Here is a 19,829-nt window from a genome sequence, read left to right as displayed (position 1 = left end):
AATTTTCAGGTTCAAAAAGGTCAACGGAACTTGGGATTCCCAGCCAGTCTCCCATGCTGGTACTTTCCAAGGCTTAAGCAGCATTGCTGCTGCGATCTGACGAGAGCAGGCACATTCAGCTTAGAATGGCCGTTGACAGCAGCTGTTCAATTTGAACCTTCTTTTACTATCTCATAGAGAAACTAACACAATTTTCAGGTTCAAAAAGGTCCACAGAACTTGGGATTCCCAGCCAGTCTCCCATGCTGGTACTTGCCAAGCCTTAAGCTGCATCGCTGCTGCGATCTGACGAGAGCAGGCACATTCAGCTTAGAATGGGCGTTGACAGCAGCTGTTCAATTTGAACCTTCTTTTACTATCTCATAGAGAAACTAACACAATTTTCAGGTTCAAAAAGGTCAACGGAACTTTGGATTCGCAGCCAGTCTCCCATGCTGGTACTTGCCAAGCCTTAAGCCGAATCGCTGCTGTGATCCGACAAGAGCACGCACATTCAGCTTAGAATGGCCGTTGACAGCAGCTGTTCAATTTGAACCTTCTTTTACTATCTCATAGAGAAACTAACACAATTTTCAGGTTCAAAAAGGTCAACGGAACTTGAGATTCCCAGCCAGTCTCCCATGCTGGTACTTGCCAAGCCTTAAGCTGCATTGCTGCTGCGATCTGACGAGAGCAGGCACATTCAGCTTAGAATGGGCGTTGACAGCAGCTGTTCAATTTGAACCTTCTTTTACTATCTCATAGAGAAACTAACACAATTTTCAGGTTCAAAAAGGTCAACGGAACTTTGGATTCGCAGCCAGTCTCCCATGCTGGTACTTGCCAAGCCTTAAGCCGTATCGCTGCTGTGATCCGACAAGAGCACGCACATTCAGCTTAGAATGGCCGTTGACAGCAGCTGTTCAATTTGAACCTTCTTTTACTATCTCATAGAGAAACTAACACAATTTTCAGGTTCAAAAAGGTCAACGGAACTTGAGATTCCCAGCCAGTCTCCCATGCTGGTACTTGCCAAGCCTTAAGCTGCATTGCTGCTGCGATCTGACGAGAGCAGGCACATTCAGCTTAGAATGGCCGTTGACAGCAGCTGTTCAATTTGAACCTTCTTTTACCATCTTTGACAGAGAAACTAACAATTTTCAGGTTCAAAAAGGTCAACGGAACTTGGGATTCCCAGCCAGTCTCCCATGCTGGTACTTGCCAAGCCTTAAGCTGCATTGCTGCTGCGATCTGACGAGAGCAGGCACATTCAGCTTAGAATGGCCGTTGACAGCAGCTGTTCAATTTGAACCTTCTTTTACTATCTCATAGAGAAACTAACACAATTTTCAGGTTCAAAAAGGTCAACAGAACTTGGGATTCCCAGCCAGTCTCCCATGCTGGTACTTGCCAAGCCTTAAGCTGCAACGCTGCTGCGATCTGACAAGAGCATGCACATTCAGCTTAGAATGGCCGTTGACAGCAGCTGTTCAATTTGAACCTTCTTTTACTATCTCATAAAGAAACTAACACATTTTCAGGTTCAAAAAGGTCAATGGAACTTGGGATTCCCAGCCAGTCTCCCATGCTGGTACTTGCCAAGCCTTAAGCTGCAACGCTGCTGCGATCTGACAAGAGCATGCACATTCAGCTTAGAATGGCCGTTGACAGCAGCTGTTCAATTTGAACCTTCTTTTACTATCTCATAGAGAAACTAACTCAATTTTCAGGTTCAAAAAGGTCAATGGAACTTGGGATTCCCAGCCAGTCTCCCATGCTGGTACTTGCCAAGCCTTAGCTTAGAATGGGCGTTGACAGCAGCTGTTCAATTTGAACCTTCTTTTACTATCTCATAGAGAAACTAACACAATTTTCAGGTTCAAAAAGGTCAACAGAACTTGGGATTCCCAGCCAGTCTCCCATGCTGGTACTTGCCAAGCCTTAAGCTGCATTGCTGCTGCGATCTGACGAGAGCAGGAACATTCAGCTTAGAATGGCTGTTGACAGCAGCTGTTCAATTTGAACCTTCTTTTAAGATCTTTGACAGAGAAACTAACAATTTTCAGGTTCAAAAAGGTCAACGGAACTTGGGATTCCCAGCCAGTCTCCCATGCTGGTACTTGCCAAGCCTTAAGCTACATTGCTGCTGCAATCTGACGAGAGCAGGCACATTCAGCTTAGAATGGCCGTTGACAGCAGCTGTTCAGTTTGAACCTTCTTTTACTATCTCATAGAGAAACTAACACAATTTTCAGGTTCAAAAAGGTCAACGGAACTTGGGATTCCCAGCCAGTCTCCCATGCTGGTACTTGCCAAACCTTAAGCTGCATTGCTGCTGCGATCTGACGAGAGCAGGCACATTCAGCTTAGAATGGCCGTTGACAGCAGCTGTTCAATTTGAACCTTCTTTTACTATCTCATAGAGAAACTAACACAATTTTCAGGTTCAAAAAGGTCAACGGAACTTGGGATTCCCTGCCAGTTTCCCATGCTGGTACTTGCCAAGCCTTAAGCTGCATTGCTGCTGCGATCTGACGAGAGCAGGCACATTCAGCTTAGAATGGCCATTGACAGCAGCTGTTCAATTTGAACCTTCTTTTACTATCTCATAGAGAAACTAACACAATTTTCAGGTTCAAAAATGTCAACTGAACTTGGGATTCCCAGCCAGTTTCCCATGCTGGTACTTGCTAAGCCTTAAGCTGCATCGCTGCTGCGATTTGACAAGAGCACGCACATTCAGCTTAGAATGGCCGTTGACAGCAGCTGTTCAATTTGAACCTTCTTTTACTATCTCATAGAGAAACTAACACAATTTTCAGGTTCAAAAAGGTCAACGGAACTTGGGATTCCCTGCCAGTTTCCCATGCTGGTACTTGGCAAGCCTTAAGCTGCATTGCTGCTGCGATCTGACGAGAGCAGGCACATTCAGCTTAGAATGGCCATTGACAGCAGCTGTTCAATTTGAACCTTCTTTTACTATCTCATAGAGAAACTAACACAATTTTCAGGTTCAAAAATGTCAACAGAACTTGGGATTCCCAGCCAGTTTCCCATGCTGGTACTTGCTAAGCCTTAAGCTGCATCGCTGCTGCGATTTGACAAGAGCACGCACATTCAGCTTAGAATGGCCGTTGACAGCAGCTGTTCAATTTGAACCTTCTTTTACTATCTCATAGAGAAACTAACACAATTTTCAGGTTCAAAAAGGTCAACGGAACTTGGGATTCGCAGCCAGTCTCCCATGCTGGTACTTGCCAAGCCTTAAGCTGCATTGCTGCTGCGATCTGACGAGAGCAGGCACATTCAGCTTAGAATGGCCGTTGACAGCAGCTGTTCAATTTGAACCTTCTTTTACTATCTCATAGAGAAACTAACACAATTTTCAGGTTCAAAAAGGTCAACGGAACTTGGGATTCCCTGCCAGTCTCCCATGCTTGTACTTGCCAAGCCTTAAGCTGCTGCGATCTGACGAGAGCAGGCACATTCAGCTTAGAATGGCCGTTGACAGCAGCTGTTCAATTTGAACCTTCTTTTACTATCTCATAGAGAAACTAACACAATTTTCAGGTTCAAAAAGGTCAACGGAACTTGGGATTCCCAGCCAGTCTCCCATGCTGGTACTTTCCAAGGCTTAAGCTGCATTGCTGCTGCGATCTGACGAGAGCAGGCACATTCAGCTTAGAATGGCCGTTGACAGCAGCTGTTCAATTTGAACCTTCTTTTACTATCTCATAGAGAAACTAACACAATTTTCAGGTTCAAAAAGGTCCACAGAACTTGGGATTCCCAGCCAGTCTCCCATGCTGGTACTTGCCAAGCCTTAAGCTGCATCGCTGCTGCGATCTGACGAGGGGAGCCACATTCAGCTTAGAATGGGCGTTGACAGCAGCTGTTCAATTTGAACCTTCTTTTACTATCTCATAGAGAAACTAACACAATTTTCAGGTTCAAAAAGGTCAACGGAACTTGGGATTCCCAGCCAGTCTCCCATGCTGGTACTTGCCAAGCCTTAAGCTGCATCGCTGTTGCGATCTGACGAGAGCAGGCACATTCAGCTTAGAATGGGCGTTGACAGCAGCTGTTCAATTTGAACCTTCTTTTACTATCTCATAGAGAAACTAACACAATTTTCAGGTTCAAAAAGGTCAACGGAACTTGGGATTCCCAGCCAGTCTCCCATGCTGGTACTTGCCAAGCCTTAAGCTGCTGCGATCTGACGAGAGCAGGCACATTCAGCTTAGAATGGCCGTTGACAGCAGCTGTTCAATTTGAACCTTCTTTTACTATCTCATAGAGAAACTAACACAATTTTCAGGTTCAAAAAGGTCAACGGAACTTGAGATTCCCAGCCAGTCTCCCATGCTGGTACTTGCCAAGCCTTAAGCTGCATTGCTGCTGCGATCTGACGAGAGCAGGCACATTCAGCTTAGAATAGGCGTTGACAGCAGCTGTTCAATTTGAACCTTCTTTTACTATCTCATAGAGAAACTAACACAATTTTCTGGTTCAAAAAGGTCAACGGAACTTTGGATTCGCAGCCAGTCTCCCATGCTGGTACTTGCCAAGCCTTAAGCCGTATCGCTGCTGTGATCCGACAAGAGCACGCACATTCAGCTTAGAATGGCCGTTGACAGCAGCTGTTCAATTTGAACCTTCTTTTACTATCTCATAGAGAAACTAACACAATTTTCAGGTTCAAAAAGGTCAACGGAACTTGAGATTCCCAGCCAGTCTCCCATGCTGGTACTTGCCAAGCCTTAAGCTGCATTGCTGCTGCGATCTGACGAGAGCAGGCACATTCAGCTTAATATGGCCGTTGACAGCAGCTGTTCAATTTGAACCTTCTTTTACCATCTTTGACAGAGAAACTAACAATTTTCAGGTTCAAAAAGGTCAACGGAACGTGGGATTCCCAGCCAGTCTCCCATGCTGGTACTTGCCAAGCCTTAATCTGCATTGCTGCTGCGATCTGACGAGAGCAGGCACATTCAGCTTAGAATGGCCGTTGACAGCAGCTGCCTAATTTCTACTTTCTTTTACTATCTCATAGAGAAACTAACACAATTTTCAGGTTCAAAAAGGTCAATGGAACTTGAGATTCACAGCCAGTCTCCCATGCTGGTAGTTGCCAAGCCTTAAGCTGCATTGCTGCTGCGATCTGACGAGAGCAGGCACATTCAGCTTAGAATGGCCGTTGACAGCAGCTGTTCAATTTGAACCTTCTTTTACCATCTTTGACAGAGAAACTAACAATTTTCAGGTTCAAAAAGGTCAACGGAACTTGGGATTCCCAGCCAGTCTCCCATGCTGGTACTTGCCAAGCCTTAAGCTGCATTGCTGCTGCGATCTGACGAGAGCAGGCACATTCAGCTTAGAATGGCCGTTGACAGCAGCTGTTCAATTTGAACCTTCTTTTACTATCTCATAGAGAAACTAACACAATTTTCAGGTTCAAAAAGGTCAACAGAACTTGGGATTCCCAGCCAGTCTCCCATGCTGGTACTTGCCAAGCCTTAAGCTGCAACGCTGCTGCGATCTGACAAGAGCATGCACATTCAGCTTAGAATGGCCGTTGACAGCAGCTGTTCAATTTGAACCTTCTTTTACTATCTCATAAAGAAACTAACACATTTTCAGGTTCAAAAAGGTCAATGGAACTTGGGATTCCCAGCCAGTCTCCCATGCTGGTACTTGCCAAGCCTTAAGCTGCAACGCTGCTGCGATCTGACAAGAGCATGCACATTCAGCTTAGAATGGCCGTTGACAGCAGCTGTTCAATTTGAACCTTCTTTTACTATCTCATAGAGAAACTAACTCAATTTTCAGGTTCAAAAAGGTCAATGGAACTTGGGATTCCCAGCCAGTCTCCCATGCTGGTACTTGCCAAGCCTTAGCTTAGAATGGGCGTTGACAGCAGCTGTTCAATTTGAACCTTCTTTTACTATCTCATAGAGAAACTAACACAATTTTCAGGTTCAAAAAGGTCAACGGAACTTGGGATTCCCAGCCAGTCTCCCATGCTGGTACTTGCCAAGCCTTTAGCTGCATTGCTGCTGCGATCTGACGAGAGCAGGAACATTCAGCTTAGAATGGCTGTTGACAGCAGCTGTTCAATTTGAACCTTCTTTTAAGATCTTTGACAGAGAAACTAACAATTTTCAGGTTCAAAAAGGTCAACGGAACGTGGGATTCCCAGCCAGTCTCCCATGCTGGTACTTGCCAAGCCTTAAGCTGCATTGCTGCTGCGATCTGACGAGAGCAGGCACATTCAGCTTAGAATGGCCGTTGACAGCAGCTGCCTAATTTCTACTTTCTTTCACTATCTCATAGAGAAACTAACACAATTTTCAGGTTCAAAAAGGTCAAAAGAACTTAGGATTCCCATCCAGTCTCCCATGCTGGTACTTGCCAAGCCTTAAGCTGCAACGCTGCTGCGATCTGACAAGAGCATGCACATTAAGCTTAGAATGGCCGTTGACAGCAGCTGTTCAATTTGAACCTTCTTTTACTATCTCATAGAGAAACTTACACAATTTTCAGGTTCAAAAAGGTCAACAGAACTTGGGATTCCCAGCCAGTCTCCCATGCTGGTACTTGCCAAGCCTTAAGCTGCATCGCTGCTGCGATCTGACAAGAGCACGCACATTCAGCTTAGAATGGCCGTTGACAGCAGCTGTTCAATTTGAACCTTCTTTTACTATCTCATAGAGAAACTAACACAATTTTCAGGTTCAAAAAGGTCAACGGAACTTGGGATTCCCAGCCAGTCTCCCATGCTGGTACTTGCCAAGCCTTAAGCTGCATTGCTCCTGCAATCTGACAAGAGCAGGCACATTCAGCTTAGAATGGCCGTTGACAGCAGCTGTTCAATTTGAACCTTCTTTTACTATCTCATAGAGAAACTAACACAATTTTCAGGTTCAAAAAGGTCAACGGAACTTGAGATTCCCAGCCAGTCTCCCATGCTGGTACTTGCCAAGCCTTAAGCTGCATTGCTGCTGCGATCTGACGAGAGCAGGCACATTCAGCTTAGATTGGCCGTTGACAGCAGCTGTTCAGTTTGAACCTTCTTTTACTATCTCATAGAGAAACTAACACAATTTTCAGGTTCAAAAAGGTCAACGGAACTTGGGATTCCCAGCCAGTCTCCCATGCTGGTACTTGCCAAACCTTAAGCTGCATTGCTGCTGCGATCTGACGAGAGCAGGCACATTCAGCTTAGAATGGCCGTTGACAGCAGCTGTTCAATTTGAACCTTCTTTTACTATCTCATAGAGAAACTAACACAATTTTCAGGTTCAAAAAGGTCAACGGAACTTGGGATTCCCTGCCAGTTTCCCATGCTGGTACTTGCCAAGCCTTAAGCTGCATTGCTGCTGCGATCTGACGAGAGCAGGCACATTCAGCTTAGAATGGCCATTGACAGCAGCTGTTCAATTTGAACCTTCTTTTACTATCTCATAGAGAAACTAACACAATTTTCAGGTTCAAAAATGTCAACAGAACTTGGGATTCCCAGCCAGTTTCCCATGCTGGTACTTGCTAAGCCTTAAGCTGCATCGCTGCTGCGATTTGACAAGAGCACGCACATTCAGCTTAGAATGGCCGTTGACAGCAGCTGTTCAATTTGAACCTTCTTTTACTATCTCATAGAGAAACTAACACAATTTTCAGGTTCAAAAAGGTCAACGGAACTTGGGATTCGCAGCCAGTCTCCCATGCTGGTACTTGCCAAGCCTTAAGCTGCATTGCTGCTGCGATCTGACGAGAGCAGGCACATTCAGCTTAGAATGGCCGTTGACAGCAGCTGTTCAATTTGAACCTTCTTTTACTATCTCATAGAGAAACTAACACAATTTTCAGGTTCAAAAAGGTCAACGGAACTTGGGATTCCCTGCCAGTCTCCCATGCTTGTACTTGCCAAGCCTTAAGCTGCTGCGATCTGACGAGAGCAGGCACATTCAGCTTAGAATGGCCGTTGACAGCAGCTGTTCAATTTGAACCTTCTTTTACTATCTCATAGAGAAACTAACACAATTTTCAGGTTCAAAAAGGTCAACGGAACTTGGGATTCCCAGCCAGTCTCCCATGCTGGTACTTTCCAAGGCTTAAGCTGCATTGCTGCTGCGATCTGACAAGAGCAGGCACATTCAGCTTAGAATGGGCGTTGACAGCAGCTGTTCAATTTGAACCTTCTTTTACTATCTCATAGAGAAACTAACACAATTTTCAGGTTCAAAAAGGTCAACGGAACTTGGGATTCCCAGCCAGTCTCCCATGCTGGTACTTGCCAAGCCTTAAGCTGCATCGCTGCTGCGATCTGACGAGAGCAGGCACATTCAGCTTAGAATGGGCGTTGACAGCAGCTGTTCAATTTGAACCTTCTTTTACTATCTCATAGAGAAACTAACACAATTTTCAGGTTCAAAAAGGTCAACGGAACTTGGGATTCCCAGCCAGTCTCCCATGCTGGTACTTGCCAAGCCTTAAGCTGCTGCGATCTGACGAGAGCAGGCACATTCAGCTTAGAATGGCCGTTGACAGCAGCTGTTCAATTTGAACCTTCTTTTACTATCTCATAGAGAAACTAACACAATTTTCAGGTTCAAAAAGGTCAACGGAACTTGAGATTCCCAGCCAGTCTCCCATGCTGGTACTTGCCAAGCCTTAAGCTGCATTGCTGCTGCGATCTGACGAGAGCAGGCACATTCAGCTTAGAATAGGCGTTGACAGCAGCTGTTCAATTTGAACCTTCTTTTACTATCTCATAGAGAAACTAACACAATTTTCAGGTTCAAAAAGGTCAACGGAACTTTGGATTCGCAGCCAGTCTCCCATGCTGGTACTTGCCAAGCCTTAAGCCGTATCGCTGCTGTGATCCGACAAGAGCACGCACATTCAGCTTAGAATGGCCGTTGACAGCAGCTGTTCAATTTGAACCTTCTTTTACTATCTCATAGAGAAACTAACACAATTTTCAGGTTCAAAAAGGTCAACGGAACTTGAGATTCCCAGCCAGTCTCCCATGCTGGTACTTGCCAAGCCTTAAGCTGCATTGCTGCTGCGATCTGACGAGAGCAGGCACATTCAGCTTAATATGGCCGTTGACAGCAGCTGTTCAATTTGAACCTTCTTTTACCATCTTTGACAGAGAAACTAACAATTTTCAGGTTCAAAAAGGTCAACGGAACGTGGGATTCCCAGCCAGTCTCCCATGCTGGTACTTGCCAAGCCTTAATCTGCATTGCTGCTGCGATCTGACGAGAGCAGGCACATTCAGCTTAGAATGGCCGTTGACAGCAGTTGCCTAATTTCTACTTTCTTTTACTATCTCATAGAGAAACTAACACAATTTTCAGGTTCAAAAAGGTCAATGGAACTTGAGATTCACAGCCAGTCTCCCATGCTGGTAGTTGCCAAGCCTTAAGCTGCATTGCTGCTGCGATCTGACGAGAGCAGGCACATTCAGCTTAGAATGGCCGTTGACAGCAGCTGTTCAATTTGAACCTTCTTTTACCATCTTTGACAGAGAAACTAACAATTTTCAGGTTCAAAAAGGTCAACGGAACTTGGGATTCCCAGCCAGTCTCCCATGCTGGTACTTGCCAAGCCTTAAGCTGCATTGCTGCTGCGATCTGACGAGAGCAGGCACATTCAGCTTAGAATGGCCGTTGACAGCAGCTGTTCAATTTGAACCTTCTTTTACTATCTCATAGAGAAACTAACACAATTTTCAGGTTCAAAAAGGTCAACAGAACTTGGGATTCCCAGCCAGTCTCCCATGCTGGTACTTGCCAAGCCTTAAGCTGCAACGCTGCTGCTATCTGACAAGAGCATGCACATTCAGCTTAGAATGGCCGTTGACAGCAGCTATTCAATTTGAACCTTCTTTTACTATCTCATAAAGAAACTAACACATTTTCAGGTTCAAAAAGGTCAATGGAACTTGGGATTCCCAGCCAGTCTCCCATGCTGGTACTTGCCAAGCCTTAAGCTGCAACGCTGCTGCGATCTGACAAGAGCATGCACATTCAGCTTAGAATGGCCGTTGACAGCAGCTGTTCAATTTGAACCTTCTTTTACTATCTCATAGAGAAACTAACTCAATTTTCAGGTTCAAAAAGGTCAATGGAACTTGGGATTCCCAGCCAGTCTCCCATGCTGGTACTTGCCAAGCCTTAGCTTAGAATGGGCGTTGACAGCAGCTGTTCAATTTGAACCTTCTTTTACTATCTCATAGAGAAACTAACACAATTTTCAGGTTCAAAAAGGTCAACGGAACTTGGGATTCCCAGCCAGTCTCCCATGCTGGTACTTGCCAAGCCTTTAGCTGCATTGCTGCTGCGATCTGACGAGAGCAGGAACATTCAGCTTAGAATGGCTGTTGACAGCAGCTGTTCAATTTGAACCTTCTTTTAAGATCTTTGACAGAGAAACTAACAATTTTCAGGTTCAAAAAGGTCAACGGAACGTGGGATTCCCAGCCAGTCTCCCATGCTGGTACTTGCCAAGCCTTAAGCTGCATTGCTGCTGCGATCTGACGAGAGCAGGCACATTCAGCTTAGAATGGCCGTTGACAGCAGCTGCCTAATTTCTACTTTCTTTCACTATCTCATAGAGAAACTAACACAATTTTCAGGTTCAAAAAGGTCAAAAGAACTTAGGATTCCCAGCCAGTCTCCCATGCTGGTACTTGCCAAGCCTTAAGCTGCAACGCTGCTGCGATCTGACAAGAGCATGCACATTAAGCTTAGAATGGCCGTTGACAGCAGCTGTTCAATTTGAACCTTCTTTTACTATCTCATAGAGAAACTTACACAATTTTCAGGTTCAAAAAGGTCAACAGAACTTGGGATTCCCAGCCAGTCTCCCATGCTGGTACTTGCCAAGCCTTAAGCTGCATCGCTGCTGCGATCTGACAAGAGCACGCACATTCAGCTTAGAATGGCCGTTGACAGCAGCTGTTCAATTTGAACCTTCTTTTACTATCTCATAGAGAAACTAACACAATTTTCAGGTTCAAAAAGGTCAACGGAACTTGAGATTCCCAGCCAGTCTCCCATGCTGGTACTTGCCAAGCCTTAAGCTGCATTGCTGCTGCGATCTGACGAGAGCAGGCACATTCAGCTTAGAATGGCCGTTGACAGCAGCTGTTCAATTTGAACCTTCTTTTACTATCTCATAGAGAAACTAACACAATTTTCAGGTTCAAAAAGGTCAACAGAACTTGGGATTCCCAGCCAGTCTCCCATGCTGGTACTTGCCAAGCCTTAAGCTGCATTGCTGCTGCGATCTGACGAGAGCAGGCACATTCAGCTTAGAATGGCCGTTGACAGCAGCTGTTCAGTTTGAACCTTCTTTTACTATCTCATAGAGAAACTAACACAATTTTCAGGTTCAAAAAGGTCAACGGAACTTGGGATTCCCAGCCAGTCTCCCATGCTGGTACTTGCCAAACCTTAAGCTGCATTGCTGCTGCGATCTGACGAGAGCAGGCACATTCAGCTTAGAATGGCCGTTGACAGCAGCTGTTCAATTTGAACCTTCTTTTACTATCTCATAGAGAAACTAACACAATTTTCAGGTTCAAAAAGGTCAACAGAACTTGGGATTCCCAGCCAGTCTCCCATGCTGGTACTTGCCAAGCCTTAAGCTGCAACGCTGCTGCTATCTGACAAGAGCATGCACATTCAGCTTAGAATGGCCGTTGACAGCAGCTGTTCAATTTGAACCTTCTTTTACTATCTCATAAAGAAACTAACACATTTTCAGGTTCAAAAAGGTCAATGGAACTTGGGATTCCCAGCCAGTCTCCCATGCTGGTACTTGCCAAGCCTTAAGCTGCAACGCTGCTGCGATCTGACAAGAGCATGCACATTCAGCTTAGAATGGCCGTTGACAGCAGCTGTTCAATTTGAACCTTCTTTTACTATCTCATAGAGAAACTAACTCAATTTTCAGGTTCAAAAAGGTCAATGGAACTTGGGATTCCCAGCCAGTCTCCCATGCTGGTACTTGCCAAGCCTTAGCTTAGAATGGGCGTTGACAGCAGCTGTTCAATTTGAACCTTCTTTTACTATCTCATAGAGAAACTAACACAATTTTCAGGTTCAAAAAGGTCAACGGAACTTGGGATTCCCAGCCAGTCTCCCATGCTGGTACTTGCCAAGCCTTTAGCTGCATTGCTGCTGCGATCTGACGAGAGCAGGAACATTCAGCTTAGAATGGCTGTTGACAGCAGCTGTTCAATTTGAACCTTCTTTTAAGATCTTTGACAGAGAAACTAACAATTTTCAGGTTCAAAAAGGTCAACGGAACGTGGGATTCCCAGCCAGTCTCCCATGCTGGTACTTGCCAAGCCTTAAGCTGCATTGCTGCTGCGATCTGACGAGAGCAGGCACATTCAGCTTAGAATGGCCGTTGACAGCAGCTGCCTAATTTCTACTTTCTTTCACTATCTCATAGAGAAACTAACACAATTTTCAGGTTCAAAAAGGTCAAAAGAACTTAGGATTCCCAGCCAGTCTCCCATGCTGGTACTTGCCAAGCCTTAAGCTGCAACGCTGCTGCGATCTGACAAGAGCATGCACATTAAGCTTAGAATGGCCGTTGACAGCAGCTGTTCAATTTGAACCTTCTTTTACTATCTCATAGAGAAACTTACACAATTTTCAGGTTCAAAAAGGTCAACAGAACTTGGGATTCCCAGCCAGTCTCCCATGCTGGTACTTGCCAAGCCTTAAGCTGCATCGCTGCTGCGATCTGACAAGAGCACGCACATTCAGCTTAGAATGGGCGTTGACAGCAGCTGTTCAATTTGAACCTTCTTTTACTATCTCATAGAGAAACTAACACAATTTTCAGGTTCAAAAAGGTCAACGGAACTTGGGATTCCCAGCCAGTCTCCCATGCTGGTACTTGCCAAGCCTTAAGCTGCATTGCTCCTGCAATCTGACAAGAGCAGGCACATTCAGCTTAGAATGGCCGTTGACAGCAGCTGTTCAATTTGAACCTTCTTTTACTATCTCATAGAGAAACTAACACAATTTTCAGGTTCAAAAAGGTCAACAGAACTTGGGATTCCCAGCCAGTCTCCCATGCTGGTACTTGCCAAGCCTTAAGCTGCATTGCTGCTGCGATCTGACGAGAGCAGGCACATTCAGCTTAGAATGGCCGTTGACAGCAGCTGTTCAGTTTGAACCTTCTTTTACTATCTCATAGAGAAACTAACACAATTTTCAGGTTCAAAAAGGTCAACGGAACTTGGGATTCCCAGCCAGTCTCCCATGCTGGTACTTGCCAAACCTTAAGCTGCATTGCTGCTGCGATCTGACGAGAGCAGGCACATTCAGCTTAGAATGGCCGTTGACAGCAGCTGTTCAATTTGAACCTTCTTTTACTATCTCATAGAGAAACTAACACAATTTTCAGGTTCAAAAAGGTCAACGGAACTTGGGATTCCCTGCCAGTTTCCCATGCTGGTACTTGCCAAGCCTTAAGCTGCATTGCTGTTGCGATCTGACGAGAGCAAGCACATTCAGCTTAGAATGGCCATTGACAGCAGCTGTTCAATTTGAACCTTCTTTTACTATCTCATAGAGAAACTAACACAATTTTCAGGTTCAAAAATGTCAACAGAACTTGGGATTCCCAGCCAGTTTCCCATGCTGGTACTTGCTAAGCCTTAAGCTGCGTCGCTGCTGCGATTTGACAAGAGCACGCACATTCAGCTTAGAATGGCCGTTGACAGCAGCTGTTCAATTTGAACCTTCTTTTACTATCTCATAGAGAAACTAACACAATTTTCAGGTTCAAAAAGGTCAACGGAACTTGGGATTCGCAGCCAGTCTCCCATGCTGGTACTTGCCAAGCCTTAAGCTGCATTGCTGCTGCGATCTGACGAGAGCAGGCACATTCAGCTTAGAATGGCCGTTGACAGCAGCTGTTCAATTTGAACCTTCTTTTACTATCTCATAGAGAAACTAACACAATTTTCAGGTTCAAAAAGGTCAACAGAACTTGGGATTCCCAGCCAGTCTCCCATGCTGGTACTTGCCAAGCCTTAAGCTGCAACGCTGCTGCGATCTGACAAGAGCATGCACATTCAGCTTAGAATGGCCGTTGACAGCAGCTGTTCAATTTGAACCTTCTTTTACTATCTCATAAAGAAACTAACACATTTTCAGGTTCAAAAAGGTCAATGGAACTTGGGATTCCCAGCCAGTCTCCCATGCTGGTACTTGCCAAGCCTTAAGCTGCAACGCTGCTGCGATCTGACAAGAGCATGCACATTCAGCTTAGAATGGCCGTTGACAGCAGCTGTTCAATTTGAACCTTCTTTTACTATCTCATAGAGAAACTAACTCAATTTTCAGGTTCAAAAAGGTCAATGGAACTTGGGATTCCCAGCCAGTCTCCCATGCTGGTACTTGCCAAGCCTTAGCTTAGAATGGGCGTTGACAGCAGCTGTTCAATTTGAACCTTCTTTTACTATCTCATAGAGAAACTAACACAATTTTCAGGTTCAAAAAGGTCAACAGAACTTGGGATTCCCAGCCAGTCTCCCATGCTGGTACTTGCCAAGCCTTAAACTGCATTGCTGCTGCGATCTGACGAGAGCAGGAACATTCAGCTTAGAATGGCTGTTGACAGCAGCTGTTCAATTTGAACCTTCTTTTAAGATCTTTGACAGAGAAACTAACACAATTTTCAGGTTCAAAAATGTCAACAGAACTTGGGATTCCCAGCCAGTTTCCCATGCTGGTACTTGCTAAGCCTTAAGCTGCATTGCTGCTGCGATTTGACAAGAGCACGCACATTCAGCTTAGAATGGCCGTTGACAGCAGCTGTTCAATTTGAACCTTCTTTTACTATCTCATAGAGAAACTAACACAATTTTCAGGTTCAAAAAGGTCAATGGAACTTGGGATTCGCAGCCAGTCTCCCATGCTGGTACTTGCCAAGCCTTAAGCTGCATTGCTGCTGCGATCTGGCGAGAGCAGGCACATTCAGCTTAGAATGGCCGTTGACAGCAGCTGTTCAATTTGAACCTTCTTTTACTATCTCATAGAGAAACTAACACAATTTTCAGGTTCAAAAAGGTCAACGGAACTTTGGATTCGCAGCCAGTCTCCCATGCTGGTACTTGCCAAGCCTTAAGCCGTATCGCTGCTGTGATCCGACAAGAGCACGCACATTCAGCTTAGAATGGCCGTTGACAGCAGCTGTTCAATTTGAACCTTCTATTACTATCTCATAGAGAAACTAACACAATTTTCAGGTTCAAAAAGGTCAACGGAACTTGAGATTCCCAGCCAGTCTCCCATGCTGGTACTTGCCAAGCCTTAAGCTGCATTGCTGCTGCGATCTGACGAGAGCAGGCACATTCAGCTTAATATGGCCGTTGACAGCAGCTGTTCAATTTGAACCTTCTTTTACCATCTTTGACAGAGAAACTAACAATTTTCAGGTTCAAAAAGGTCAACGGAACGTGGGATTCCCAGCCAGTCTCCCATGCTGGTACTTGCCAAGCCTTAAGCTGCATTGCTGCTGCGATCTGACGAGAGCAGGCACATTCAGCTTAGAATGGCCGTTGACAGCAGCTGCCTAATTTCTACTTTCTTTTACTATCTCATAGAGAAACTAACACAATTTTCAGGTTCAAAAAGGTCAATGGAACTTGAGATTCACAGCCAGTCTCCCATGCTGGTAGTTGCCAAGCCTTAAGCTGCATTGCTGCTGCGATCTGACGAGAGCAGGCACATTCAGCTTAGAATGGCCGTTGACAGCAGCTGTTCAATTTGAACCTTCTTTTACCATCTTTGACAGAGAAACTAACAATTTTCAGGTTCAAAAAGGTCAACGGAACTTGGGATTCCCAGCCAGTCTCCCATGCTGGTACTTGCCAAGCCTTAAGCTGCATTGCTGCTGCGATCTGACGAGAGCAGGCACATTCAGCTTAGAATGGCCGTTGACAGCAGCTGTTCAATTTGAACCTTCTTTTACTATCTCATAGAGAAACTAACACAATTTTCAGGTTCAAAAAGGTCAACAGAACTTGGGATTCCCAGCCAGTCTCCCATGCTGGTACTTGCCAAGCCATAAGCTGCAACGCTGCTGCGATCTGACAAGAGCATGCACATTCAGCTTAGAATGGCCGTTGACAGCAGCTGTTCAATTTGAACCTTCTTTTACTATCTGATAAAGAAACTAACACATTTTCAGGTTCAAAAAGGTCAATGGAACTTGGGATTCCCAGCCAGTCTCCCATGCTGGTACTTGCCAAGCATTAAGCTGCAACGCTGCTGCGATCTGACAAGAGCATGCACATTCAGCTTAGAATGGCCGTTGACAGCAGCTGTTCAATTTGAACCTTCTTTTACTATCTCATAGAGAAACTAACTCAATTTTCAGGTTCAAAAAGGTCAATGGAACTTGGGATTCCCAGCCAGTCTCCCATGCTGGTACTTGCCAAGCCTTAGCTTAGAATGGGCGTTGACAGCAGCTGTTCAATTTGAACCTTCTTTTACTATCTCATAGAGAAACTAACACAATTTTCAGGTTCAAAAAGGTCAACGGAACTTGGGATTCCCAGCCAGTCTCCCATGCTGGTACTTGCCAAGCCTTAAGCTGCGATCTGACGAGAGCAGGAACATTCAGCTTAGAATGGCTGTTGACAGCAGCTGTTCAATTTGAACCTTCTTTTAAGATCTTTGACAGAGAAACTAACAATTTTCAGGTTCAAAAAGGTCAACGGAACGTGGGATTCCCAGCCAGTCTCCCATGCTGGTACTTGCCAAGCCTTAAGCTGCATTGCTGCTGCGATCTGACGAGAGCAGGCACATTCAGCTTAGAATGGCCGTTGACAGCAGCTGCCTAATTTCTACTTTCTTTCACTATCTCATAGAGAAACTAACACAATTTTCAGGTTCAAAAAGGTCAAAAGAACTTAGGATTCCCAGCCAGTCTCCCATGCTGGTACTTGCCAAGCCTTAAGCTGCAACGCTGCTGCGATCTGACAAGAGCATGCACATTAAGCTTAGAATGGCCGTTGACAGCAGCTGTTCAATTTGAACCTTCTTTTACTATCTCATAGAGAAACTTACACAATTTTCAGGTTCAAAAAGGTCAACAGAACTTGGGATTCCCAGCCAGTCTCCCATGCTGGTACTTGCCAAGCCTTAAGCTGCATTGCTCCTGCAATCTGACAAGCGCAGGCACATTCAGCTTAGAATGGCCGTTGACAGCAGCTGTTCAATTTGAACCTTCTTTTACTATCTCATAGAGAAACTAACACAATTTTCAGGTTCAAAAAGGTCAACGGAACTTGAGATTCCCAGCCAGTCTCCCATGCTGGTACTTGCCAAGCCTTAAGCTGCATTGCTGCTGTGATCTGACGAGAGCAGGCACATTCAGCTTAGAATGGCCGTTGACAGCAGCTGTTCAATTTGAACCTTCTTTTACTATCTCATAGAGAAACTAACACAATTTTCAGGTTCAAAAAGGTCAACAGAACTTGGGATTCCCAGCCAGTCTCCCATGCTGGTACTTGCCAAGCCTTAAGCTGCATTGCTGCTGCGATCTGACGAGAGCAGGCACATTCAGCTTAGAATGGCCGTTGACAGCAGCTGCCTAATTTCTACTTTCTTTTACTATCTCATAGAGAAACTAACACAATTTTCAGGTTCAAAAAGGTCAATGGAACTTGAGATTCACAGCCAGTCTCCCATGCTGGTAGTTGCCAAGCCTTAAGCTGCATTGCTGCTGCGATCTGACGAGAGCAGGCACATTCAGCTTAGAATGGCCGTTGACAGCAGCTGTTCAATTTGAACCTTCTTTTTCCATCTTTGACAGAGAAACTAACAATTTTCAGGTTCAAAAAGGTCAACGGAACTTGGGATTCCCAGCCAGTCTCCCATGCTGGTACTTGCCAAGCCTTAAGCTGCATTGCTGCTGCGATCTGACGAGAGCAGGCACATTCAGCTTAGAATGGCCGTTGACAGCAGCTGTTCAATTTGAACCTTCTTTTACTATCTCATAGAGAAACTAACACAATTTTCAGGTTCAAAAAGGTCAACAGAACTTGGGATTCCCAGCCAGTCTCCCATGCTGGTACTTGCCAAGCCTTAAGCTGCAACGCTGCTGCGATCTGACAAGAGCATGCACATTCAGCTTAGAATGGCCGTTGACAGCAGCTGTTCAATTTGAACCTTCTTTTACTATCTCATAAAGAAACTAACACATTTTCAGGTTCAAAAAGGTCAATGGAACTTGGGATTCCCAGCCAGTCTCCCATGCTGGTACTTGCCAAGCATTAAGCTGCAACGCTGCTGCGATCTGACAAGAGCATGCACATTCAGCTTAGAATGGCCGTTGACAGCAGCTGTTCAATTTGAACCTTCTTTTACTATCTCATAGAGAAACTAACTCAATTTTCAGGTTCAAAAAGGTCAATGGAACTTGGGATTCCCAGCCAGTCTCCCATGCTGGTACTTGCCAAGCCTTAGCTTAGAATGGGCGTTGACAGCAGCTGTTCAATTTGAACCTTCTTTTACTATCTCATAGAGAAACTAACACAATTTTCAGGTTCAAAAAGGTCAACGGAACTTGGGATTCCCAGCCAGTCTCCCATGCTGGTACTTGCCAAGCCTTAAGCTGCATTGCTGCTGCGATCTGACGAGAGCAGGAACATTCAGCTTAGAATGGCTGTTGACAGCAGCTGTTCAATTTGAACCTTCTTTTAAGATCTTTGACAGAGAAACTAACAATTTTCAGGTTCAAAAAGGTCAACGGAACGTGGGATTCCCAGCCAGTCTCCCATGCTGGTACTTGCCAAGCCTTAAGCTGCATTGCTGCTGCGATCTGACGAGAGCAGGCACATTCAGCTTAGAATGGCCGTTGACAGCAGCTGCCTAATTTCTACTTTCTTTCACTATCTCATAGAGAAACTAACACAATTTTCAGGTTCAAAAAGGTCAAAAGAACTTAGGATTCCCAGCCAGTCTCCCATGCTGGTACTTGCCAAGCCTTAAGCTGCAACGCTGCTGCGATCTGACAAGAGCATGCACATTAAGCTTAGAATGGCCGTTGACAGCAGCTGTTCAATTTGAACCTTCTTTTACTATCTCATAGAGAAACTTACACAATTTTCAGGTTCAAAAAGGTCAACAGAACTTGGGATTCCCAGCCAGTCTCCCATGCTGGTACTTGCCAAGCCTTAAGCTGCATTGCTCCTGCAATCTGACAAGAGCAGGCACATTCAGCTTAGAATGGCCGTTGACAGCAGCTGTTCAATTTGAACCTTCTTTTACTATCTCATAGAGAAACTAACACAATTTTCAGGTTCAAAAAGGTCAACGGAACTTGAGATTCCCAGCCAGTCTCCCATGCTGGTACTTGCCAAGCCTTAAGCTGCATTGCTGCTGCGATCTGACGAGAGCAGGCACATTCAGCTTAGAATGGCCGTTGACAGCAGTTGTTCAATTTGAACCTTCTTTTACTATCTCATAGAGAAACTAACACAATTTTCAGGTTCAAAAAGGTCAACAGAACTTGGGATTCCCAGCCAGTCTCCCATGCTGGTACTTGCCAAGCCTTAAGCTGCATTGCTGCTGCGATCTGACGAGAGCAGGCACATTCAGCTTAGAATGGCCGTTGACAGCAGCTGTTCAATTTGAACCTTCTTTTACTATCTCATAGAGAAACTAACACAATTTTCAGGTTCAAAAAGGTCAACAGAACTTGGGATTCCCAGCCAGTCTCCCATGCTGGTACTTGCCAAGCCTTAAGCTGCATTGCTGCTGCGATCTGACGAGAGCAGGCACATTCAGCTTAGAATGGCCGTTGAC

The 19,829-nt window shown here is 45.1% G+C and overlaps 48 pseudogenes; all 48 read right to left on the bottom strand.

Moving 5' to 3' along the window:
- Positions 1-207: 207 nt before the first annotated feature.
- Positions 208-326, bottom strand: LOC140097588 (5S ribosomal RNA; annotated as a pseudogene).
- Positions 327-1,865: 1,539 nt separating this feature from the next.
- LOC140082024 (5S ribosomal RNA) lies at positions 1,866-1,984 on the bottom strand (annotated as a pseudogene).
- A 448-nt stretch (positions 1,985-2,432) lies between these two features.
- On the bottom strand, positions 2,433-2,551 carry LOC140093280 (5S ribosomal RNA; annotated as a pseudogene).
- A 637-nt stretch (positions 2,552-3,188) lies between these two features.
- On the bottom strand, positions 3,189-3,307 carry LOC140088248 (5S ribosomal RNA; annotated as a pseudogene).
- A 251-nt stretch (positions 3,308-3,558) lies between these two features.
- LOC140089425 (5S ribosomal RNA) lies at positions 3,559-3,677 on the bottom strand (annotated as a pseudogene).
- Positions 3,678-3,936: 259 nt separating this feature from the next.
- On the bottom strand, positions 3,937-4,055 carry LOC140096481 (5S ribosomal RNA; annotated as a pseudogene).
- Positions 4,056-4,684: 629 nt separating this feature from the next.
- LOC140083374 (5S ribosomal RNA) lies at positions 4,685-4,803 on the bottom strand (annotated as a pseudogene).
- Positions 4,804-4,873: 70 nt separating this feature from the next.
- On the bottom strand, positions 4,874-4,992 carry LOC140096260 (5S ribosomal RNA; annotated as a pseudogene).
- Positions 4,993-5,251: 259 nt separating this feature from the next.
- Positions 5,252-5,370, bottom strand: LOC140098276 (5S ribosomal RNA; annotated as a pseudogene).
- Positions 5,371-5,964: 594 nt separating this feature from the next.
- On the bottom strand, positions 5,965-6,083 carry LOC140094361 (5S ribosomal RNA; annotated as a pseudogene).
- A 70-nt stretch (positions 6,084-6,153) lies between these two features.
- LOC140088589 (5S ribosomal RNA) lies at positions 6,154-6,272 on the bottom strand (annotated as a pseudogene).
- A 259-nt stretch (positions 6,273-6,531) lies between these two features.
- LOC140097215 (5S ribosomal RNA) lies at positions 6,532-6,650 on the bottom strand (annotated as a pseudogene).
- A 70-nt stretch (positions 6,651-6,720) lies between these two features.
- LOC140098238 (5S ribosomal RNA) lies at positions 6,721-6,839 on the bottom strand (annotated as a pseudogene).
- Positions 6,840-6,909: 70 nt separating this feature from the next.
- Positions 6,910-7,028, bottom strand: LOC140089971 (5S ribosomal RNA; annotated as a pseudogene).
- Positions 7,029-7,098: 70 nt separating this feature from the next.
- On the bottom strand, positions 7,099-7,217 carry LOC140086243 (5S ribosomal RNA; annotated as a pseudogene).
- A 70-nt stretch (positions 7,218-7,287) lies between these two features.
- Positions 7,288-7,406, bottom strand: LOC140093279 (5S ribosomal RNA; annotated as a pseudogene).
- Positions 7,407-7,665: 259 nt separating this feature from the next.
- Positions 7,666-7,784, bottom strand: LOC140088247 (5S ribosomal RNA; annotated as a pseudogene).
- Positions 7,785-8,224: 440 nt separating this feature from the next.
- LOC140090595 (5S ribosomal RNA) lies at positions 8,225-8,343 on the bottom strand (annotated as a pseudogene).
- A 251-nt stretch (positions 8,344-8,594) lies between these two features.
- Positions 8,595-8,713, bottom strand: LOC140097792 (5S ribosomal RNA; annotated as a pseudogene).
- Positions 8,714-8,972: 259 nt separating this feature from the next.
- LOC140083373 (5S ribosomal RNA) lies at positions 8,973-9,091 on the bottom strand (annotated as a pseudogene).
- A 70-nt stretch (positions 9,092-9,161) lies between these two features.
- Positions 9,162-9,280, bottom strand: LOC140096259 (5S ribosomal RNA; annotated as a pseudogene).
- Positions 9,281-9,539: 259 nt separating this feature from the next.
- On the bottom strand, positions 9,540-9,658 carry LOC140098264 (5S ribosomal RNA; annotated as a pseudogene).
- A 594-nt stretch (positions 9,659-10,252) lies between these two features.
- On the bottom strand, positions 10,253-10,371 carry LOC140094360 (5S ribosomal RNA; annotated as a pseudogene).
- A 70-nt stretch (positions 10,372-10,441) lies between these two features.
- Positions 10,442-10,560, bottom strand: LOC140088588 (5S ribosomal RNA; annotated as a pseudogene).
- A 259-nt stretch (positions 10,561-10,819) lies between these two features.
- Positions 10,820-10,938, bottom strand: LOC140097214 (5S ribosomal RNA; annotated as a pseudogene).
- Positions 10,939-11,008: 70 nt separating this feature from the next.
- LOC140083016 (5S ribosomal RNA) lies at positions 11,009-11,127 on the bottom strand (annotated as a pseudogene).
- Positions 11,128-11,197: 70 nt separating this feature from the next.
- On the bottom strand, positions 11,198-11,316 carry LOC140079543 (5S ribosomal RNA; annotated as a pseudogene).
- Positions 11,317-11,386: 70 nt separating this feature from the next.
- On the bottom strand, positions 11,387-11,505 carry LOC140086242 (5S ribosomal RNA; annotated as a pseudogene).
- A 594-nt stretch (positions 11,506-12,099) lies between these two features.
- Positions 12,100-12,218, bottom strand: LOC140094359 (5S ribosomal RNA; annotated as a pseudogene).
- Positions 12,219-12,288: 70 nt separating this feature from the next.
- LOC140088587 (5S ribosomal RNA) lies at positions 12,289-12,407 on the bottom strand (annotated as a pseudogene).
- Positions 12,408-12,855: 448 nt separating this feature from the next.
- Positions 12,856-12,974, bottom strand: LOC140098237 (5S ribosomal RNA; annotated as a pseudogene).
- Positions 12,975-13,044: 70 nt separating this feature from the next.
- On the bottom strand, positions 13,045-13,163 carry LOC140079542 (5S ribosomal RNA; annotated as a pseudogene).
- A 70-nt stretch (positions 13,164-13,233) lies between these two features.
- On the bottom strand, positions 13,234-13,352 carry LOC140086240 (5S ribosomal RNA; annotated as a pseudogene).
- A 70-nt stretch (positions 13,353-13,422) lies between these two features.
- LOC140095633 (5S ribosomal RNA) lies at positions 13,423-13,541 on the bottom strand (annotated as a pseudogene).
- A 259-nt stretch (positions 13,542-13,800) lies between these two features.
- Positions 13,801-13,919, bottom strand: LOC140088244 (5S ribosomal RNA; annotated as a pseudogene).
- Positions 13,920-14,513: 594 nt separating this feature from the next.
- On the bottom strand, positions 14,514-14,632 carry LOC140085930 (5S ribosomal RNA; annotated as a pseudogene).
- Positions 14,633-15,271: 639 nt separating this feature from the next.
- On the bottom strand, positions 15,272-15,390 carry LOC140083372 (5S ribosomal RNA; annotated as a pseudogene).
- A 70-nt stretch (positions 15,391-15,460) lies between these two features.
- Positions 15,461-15,579, bottom strand: LOC140088586 (5S ribosomal RNA; annotated as a pseudogene).
- Positions 15,580-15,838: 259 nt separating this feature from the next.
- Positions 15,839-15,957, bottom strand: LOC140098252 (5S ribosomal RNA; annotated as a pseudogene).
- Positions 15,958-16,729: 772 nt separating this feature from the next.
- LOC140088585 (5S ribosomal RNA) lies at positions 16,730-16,848 on the bottom strand (annotated as a pseudogene).
- Positions 16,849-17,296: 448 nt separating this feature from the next.
- LOC140092656 (5S ribosomal RNA) lies at positions 17,297-17,415 on the bottom strand (annotated as a pseudogene).
- A 70-nt stretch (positions 17,416-17,485) lies between these two features.
- LOC140079541 (5S ribosomal RNA) lies at positions 17,486-17,604 on the bottom strand (annotated as a pseudogene).
- Positions 17,605-17,863: 259 nt separating this feature from the next.
- On the bottom strand, positions 17,864-17,982 carry LOC140098239 (5S ribosomal RNA; annotated as a pseudogene).
- Positions 17,983-18,576: 594 nt separating this feature from the next.
- LOC140090506 (5S ribosomal RNA) lies at positions 18,577-18,695 on the bottom strand (annotated as a pseudogene).
- A 70-nt stretch (positions 18,696-18,765) lies between these two features.
- Positions 18,766-18,884, bottom strand: LOC140088584 (5S ribosomal RNA; annotated as a pseudogene).
- A 448-nt stretch (positions 18,885-19,332) lies between these two features.
- On the bottom strand, positions 19,333-19,451 carry LOC140083015 (5S ribosomal RNA; annotated as a pseudogene).
- A 70-nt stretch (positions 19,452-19,521) lies between these two features.
- LOC140079540 (5S ribosomal RNA) lies at positions 19,522-19,640 on the bottom strand (annotated as a pseudogene).
- A 70-nt stretch (positions 19,641-19,710) lies between these two features.
- On the bottom strand, positions 19,711-19,829 carry LOC140079537 (5S ribosomal RNA; annotated as a pseudogene).

This window comes from Engystomops pustulosus, chromosome 9, assembly GCF_040894005.1.
Source record: "Engystomops pustulosus chromosome 9, aEngPut4.maternal, whole genome shotgun sequence".
NCBI lineage: Eukaryota > Metazoa > Chordata > Amphibia > Anura > Leptodactylidae > Engystomops > Engystomops pustulosus.
Note: the sequence above shows the minus strand (reverse complement) of the source record. Positions and strands in the feature narration are given on the sequence as shown.